Below are 6,805 nucleotides of genomic sequence, written 5' to 3'. Positions count from 1 at the left end.
ACCATCGCTCATCCCCGACCGCCACTCATAAGGAAGACAATCAAATAACACCTCATGTTTCAAATTTGTTGCATAACGTTTACCATACGTGCATGCTACGGGACTTGCAAACCTCAACACAAGTATTTCTCAATTTCACAACTACTCAACTAGCACGACTTTGATATTATTACCTCCATGTCTCAAAACAATCATCAAGCATCAAACTTCTCTTAGTATTCAACACACTCATAAGAAAGTTTTATTATCAATCTTGCATACTAAGCATATTATGATTTTAAGAAAATTACCATGCTATTAAGACTCTCAAAATAATCTAAGTGAAGCATGAGAGATCAATAGTTTCTATAAAATAAATCCACCACCGTGCTCTAAAAGATATAAGTGAAGCACTAGAGCAAAATTATATAACGCAAAAGATATAAGCGAAGCACATAGAGTATTCTAACAAATTCCAAATCATGTATGGCTCTATCAAAAAGTGTGTACATCAAGGATGATTGTAGTAAACTAACAAGCAAAGACTCAAATCATACAAGACGCTCCAAGTAAAACACATATCATGTGGTAAATAAAAATATAGCTCCAAGTAAAGTTACCGATAGAAGTACACGAAAGAGGGGATGCCTTCCGGGGCATCCCCAAGCTTTGGCTTTTAGATGTCCTTAGATTATCTTGGGGGTGCCATGGGCATCCCCAAGCTTAGGCTCTTGCCACTCCTTGTTCCATAATCCATCAAATCTTTACCCAAAACTTGAAAACTTCACAACACAAAACTTAAAGTAGAAAATCTCGTGAGCTCCGTTAGCGAAAGAAAACAAAAGACCACTTCAATGTACTGTAATGAACTAATTATTTATTTATATGGGTGTTATACCTACTGTATTCCAACTTCTCTATGGTTTATAAACTAATTTACTAGCCATAGATTCATCAAAATAAGCAAACAACACACGCAAAACAGAATCTGTCAAAAACAGAACAGTCTGTAGTAATCTGTAGATAGAGCAAGATCTGGAACCCCAAAAATTCTAAAATAAATTGCTGGACGTGAAGAATTTATCTATTAATCATCTGCAAAAAGAATTAACTAAATAGCGCTTTCCGAATAAAAATGACAGCAGTTCTCGTGAGCGCTAAAGTTTGTGTTTTTTACAGCAAGTTCAACAAGACTTTCTCCAAGTCTTCCCAACGGTTCTACTTGGCACAAACACTAATTAAACACAAAAAACACAACCAAAACAGAGGCTAAATAATTTATTTATTGAATAACAGCAAGGATAAATATTGGGTTGTTTCCCAACAAGCGCTTTTCTTTGAAGCCTTATAGCTAGGCATTGATAATTTTAATGATGCTCACATGAAAGACAAGAATTGAAGCACAAAAGGAGCATCATAAAGCATGTGACAAACACATCTAAGTCTAACATACTTCCTATGCGTAGGCCTCTTATAGGCAAACAAATTATCAAGGCAAGCAAAAACTAGCATATGCAAGGAAGCGGAAAGAAACAATAGCAATCTCAACATAACGAGAGGTAATTTAGTAACATGAAAATTTCTACCACCATATTTTCCTCTCTCATAATAATTACATGTAGGATCATAAGCAAATTCAATAAAATAGCTATCACATAAAATATTTTCAACACGATCCACATGCATGCAAAGTTGACACTCTTCCAAAATAGCGGGATTAACATTAACTAAAGTCATGACCTTTCCAAACCCACTTTTATCAAAAATTTCATAAGATTGAACATTCTCCAAATATGTGGGATCTAAAGTTGAAACTCTTCCAAACCCACTTTCAATAATATTGCAAACACTATTATCAATCTCATAATCATCATGGGGAGTAAATAAATTTTCAAGATCAAAAGAAGAATCACCCCAATCATGATCATTGCAACAAGTAGTAGACATAGCAAAACTAGCATCCCCAAGCTTAGGGTTTTGCATATTATTAGCACAATTTACATCAAGAGATTTAATAGTAAAATCATTGCAATCATTCTTTTCATTCAAGGAGCTATCGTGAATCACTTCATAAAGTAATTCATCACACTTTTCAGATTCACGAATTTCAAGCAAAACCTCATAAAGATAATCTAGTGCACAAAACTTACTAGCAATTGGTTCATCATAATTGGATCTCTTAAAAAGATTAGCAAGAGGATGAGGATCCATAGATCTTAGTGAGGGAGTCCTGGATTAGGGGGTGTTTGGGTAGCCGGACTATACCTTCAGCCGGACTCCAGGACTATGAAGATACAAGATTGAAGACTTCGTCCCGTGTCTGGATGGGACTTTCCTTGGCGTGGAAGGAAAGCTTGGCGATGCGGATATTCAAGATCTCCTACCATTGTAACCAACTCTGTGTAACCCTAACCCTATCCAGTGTCTATATAAACCGGAGGGTTGTAGTCCATAGGACATCAACTCCATATACAACAATCATACCATAGGCTAGCTTCTAGGGTTTAGCCTCCTTGATCTCGTGGTAGATCTACTCTTGTACTACCCATATCATCAATATTAATCAAGCAGGAGTAGGGTATTACCTCCATTGAGAGGGCCCGAACCTGGGTAAAAACATCGTGTCCCTTGTCTCCTGTTACCATCCGGCCTTGACGCACAGTTCGGGACCCCCTACCCGAGATCCGCCGGTTTTGACACCGACATTGGTGCTTTCATTGAGAGTTCCTCTGTGTTGTCGCCTTTAGGCCCGATGGCTCCTTTGATCATCAGCAACGATGCGGTCCAGGGTGAGACTTTTCTCCCCGGACAGATCTTCGTCTTTGACGGCTTCGCACTACGGGCCAATTCGCTTGGCGACCTGGAGCAGATCGAAAGCTACACCCCTGGCCATCAAGTCAGGTTTGGAAGCCTAAATTACATGGCAGACATCCGCGAAGATTTGATCTTCGACGGATTCGAGCCACAACCAAGTGTGCCGCACTATCTCGCGGGGCATGATCTAGCTCTGTCACCGAACAGTATCCCGGAGGCCGCAAACTCACCAGCTCTGACCCTTAATTCGGAGCCAGTTGTGTCAGTCGAGGATGAGCGGTTGCACGTCACCTCGGGGGCTGCCATCTCAAAGGCGATCGAGCCGAACACCGGCCCCACACTCCGCGTGACTCACGACTCCGAGGATCCGGACTCCTCTCCGGACTCCGAACCCCCCGCGCCCCTGCCAATTGAATCCAATTGGGCGCCAATAATAGAGTTCACCGCCGCAGACATCTTTCAGCACTCGCCTTTTGGCGACATCCTAAATTCTCTTAAGTCTCTCTCTTTATCAGGAGAGCCCTGGCCGGATTATGGTCAGCGAGGATGGGATACGGACGATAAAGAAGTTCAAAGCCCACCCACCACTCACTTTGTAGCTACTGTCGACGATTTAACCGACATGCTTGACTTCGGCTCCAAAGACATCGACTGTATGGACGATGATATAGGAGAGGAACAGGAACCAGCACCTATAGGGCGCTGGAAGGCCACCTCGTCATATGACATATATATTGTGGATACTCCAAAAGATGGAGATGGCAATGGAATAGCGGGGGATGACACCTCCAAGAAACAGCCAAAGCGTCGGCGTCAGTGGCGCCGCTCTAAATCCTGCCAAAGCAAAAACGGTGATTCCGGCACGGGAGATAATACTACCCCGGATAGCACCGAAGAACACCCACCACAGCAAGATTCGGCACAGGAAGATGGAGAAGCCAGCCCTCATGAGAGGGCGGCAGACCGAGAGGTCGAGGATGATAACTATATGCCTCCCTCCGAAGACGAGGCAAGCTTCAATGACGACGAATTTGTCGTACCATCAGACCCCGCCGAACAAGAGCATTTCAAACACAGGCTTTTACCCACGGCAAGCAGCCTCAAGAAAAAGCAGCAACAGCTTAGAGCTGACCAAGATTTGCTAGCTGACAGATGGACTGAAGTCCTTGCAGCCGAAGAGTACGAACTCGAACGCCCCTCCAAGAGTTACCCAAAGCGCAGGTCGCTACCCCGATCAGAGGAGGAAGCACCTACATCACCAGCGCACGACATGACAGACCGGCCACCTCGCGGCCGCGACAGAGAGGCCTGTCGGCCCTCCACCTGTGACGCCCCCGATTCAATCGTACACTAATCATGCACGCAAATGTGTACAATCAAGATCAGGGACTCACGGGAAGATATCACAACACAACTCTACAAATAAAATAAGTCATACAAGCATCATAATACAAGCCAGGGGCCTTGAGGGCTCGAATACAAGTGCTCGATCATAGACGAGTCAGCGGAAGCAACAAAATCTGAGTACAGACATAAGTTAAACAAGTTGCCATAAGATGGCTAGCACAAACTGGGATACAGATCGAAAGAGGCGCAGGCCTCCTGCCTGGGATCCTCCTAAACTACTCCTGGTCGTCGTCAGCGGCCTGCACGTAGTAGTAGGCACCTCCGGTGTAGTAGGGGTCGTCGTCGACGGTGGCGTCTGGCTCCTAGACTCCAGCATCTGGTTGCGACAACCAGAAAGAAAGGAAAGGGGGAAAAGGGGGGGAGAAAGCAACCGTGAGTACTCATCCAAAGTACTCGCAAGCAAGGAACTACACTACATATGCATGGGTATATGTGTAAGGAGGCCATATCGGTGGACTGAACTGCAGAATGCCAGAATAAAAGGGGGATAGCTAGTCCTATCGAAGACTACGCTTCTGGCAGCCTCCGTCTTGCAGCATGTAGAAGAGAGTAGATTGAAGTCCTCCAAGTAGCATCTCCAAGTAGCATCTCCAAGTAGCATCTTCAGGTAGCATCTTCAGGCGCATCGCATAGCATAATCCTACCCGGCGATCCTCCCCTCGTCGCCCTGTGGAAAAGCGATCACCGGGTTGTCTGTGGAACTTGGAAGGGTGTGTTTTATTAAGTATCCGGTTCTAGTTGTCATAAGGTCAAGGTACAACTCCAAGTCGTCCTGTTACCGAAGATCACGGCTATTCGAATAGATTAACTTCCCTGCAGGGGTGCACCAACTTACCCAGCACGCTTGATCCCATTTGGCCGGACACACTTTCCTGGGTCATGCTCGGCCGCGGAAGATCAACACGTCGCAGCCCCACCTAGGCTCAATGGAGAGGCCAGCACGCCGGTCTAAACCTAAGCGCGCAGGGGTCTGGGCCCATCGCCCTGAGCACACCTGCACGTTGCGTACGCGGCCGGTGAGCAGACCTAGCAACCTCCATTACAAAGGAAGTTGCATTAACGCAGTCCAACCCGGCGCGCGCCGCTCAGTCGCTGACGTCACGAAGTGCTTCGGCTGATACCACGACGTCAGGATACCCATAACTACTCCCGCGTAGATGGTTAGTGCGTATAAGCTTGTAGCCAACTCAGATCAAATACCAAGATCTCATTAAGCATGTTAAATATCCGCGAACGCTGAATAGGGCCAGGCCCACCTGTCTCCTAGGTGGTCTCAACCTGCCCTGCCGCTCCGCCACAAAGTAACAGTCGGGGGCCGTCGGGAACCCAGGCCCACCTCTACCGGGATGGAGCCACCAGCCCCTTCAGCCCCCATCTCCGAACAGTATCACAGGTAATGTAACTGTGTAAAGTATATCGTATATGCCCGTGATCACCTCCCGAAGTGATCACGGCCCAGTAGTATAGCATGGCAGACGGACAAGAGTGTAGGGCCACTGATGGAACACTAGCATCCTATACTAAGCAGTAGGATAGCAGGTAATGGTAACAACAGTAGTAGCAAGGACAGGCTATGCATCAGGATAGGAATAACGGAAAGCAGTAACATGCTACACTACTCTAATGCAAGCAGTATAGAGAAAAGAGTAGGCGATATCTGGTGATCAAAGGGGGGGGCTTGCCTGGTTGCTCAGACAAGGAGGGGTCGTCGGTGACGTAGTCGTACTCGGTGGCATCAACGTCGGTCTCGTAGTCTACCGGAGATAAGAGGGGGAAGAAACAATGAATACAATGCAAACATAAACACGACGATGCGTGACGTGACAATGAGCGGTGCTAGGTGTGCCCTAACATGGTATGAGGTGGTACCGGTTAAGGGGGGAAACATCCGGGAAAGTATTCCCGGTGTTTCACGTTTTTGACCAAAGGAGCCGGAGGGGAAAAGTTGCGAGTTCGATAGGTTAGGGGCGTGTGGCGAACGAACGGACTGCATATCCGGATTCGTCTCGTCGTTCTGGTCAACTTTCATGTAGAAAGTATTTTCATCCGAGTTACGGATTAAAAGATATGATTTTCTAAAGATTTAATCATTTTCTGATTTTAATTATTTATTTAAATTCAACATTATCCAAAACAGTGTTTGCTGACGTCATCATGACGTCAGCATGACGTCAGCAGTCAACAGAGGTGTTGACTGGTCAACTGACGTGTGGGTCCCACTAGTCATTGACTGTTTAGTCTAATTAGTGTTTAACTAATCTAGCTACTGTTTAATTAAACTAATTAGTTAGTTAGGTTAATGTAATTATGATTAATTAACTTAATTAATTAATTAATTAATTAATTAATTAAATTATTATTATCTATTTATTTATTTTATATATTATTTTTAATTCCTTTTTTTAACAAAACGTTCTAGGGCTGGGGCCCCCATGTCAGTGGCCCCAGGGGGCCTTAACGGGTGTGGGCGCATGGGCGCGCGGGTGCAGGAGGCTACGGGGCGCCCGTTAGCGGGCCGAGCCTCTGACCCAACGCAGCAGGGCACCGGCCAGGGGAGTCGTCGGCCGCGGCGGCCGGAGCGGCCGGAGCCGGGGCGTCGATGGAG

This window comes from Triticum dicoccoides, chromosome 5A, assembly GCF_002162155.2.
Source record: "Triticum dicoccoides isolate Atlit2015 ecotype Zavitan chromosome 5A, WEW_v2.0, whole genome shotgun sequence".
Taxonomy (NCBI): Eukaryota; Viridiplantae; Streptophyta; class Magnoliopsida; order Poales; family Poaceae; genus Triticum; species Triticum dicoccoides.
The sequence above is the reverse complement of the archived record's forward strand: the minus strand, read 5'-3'. Positions refer to the sequence as shown.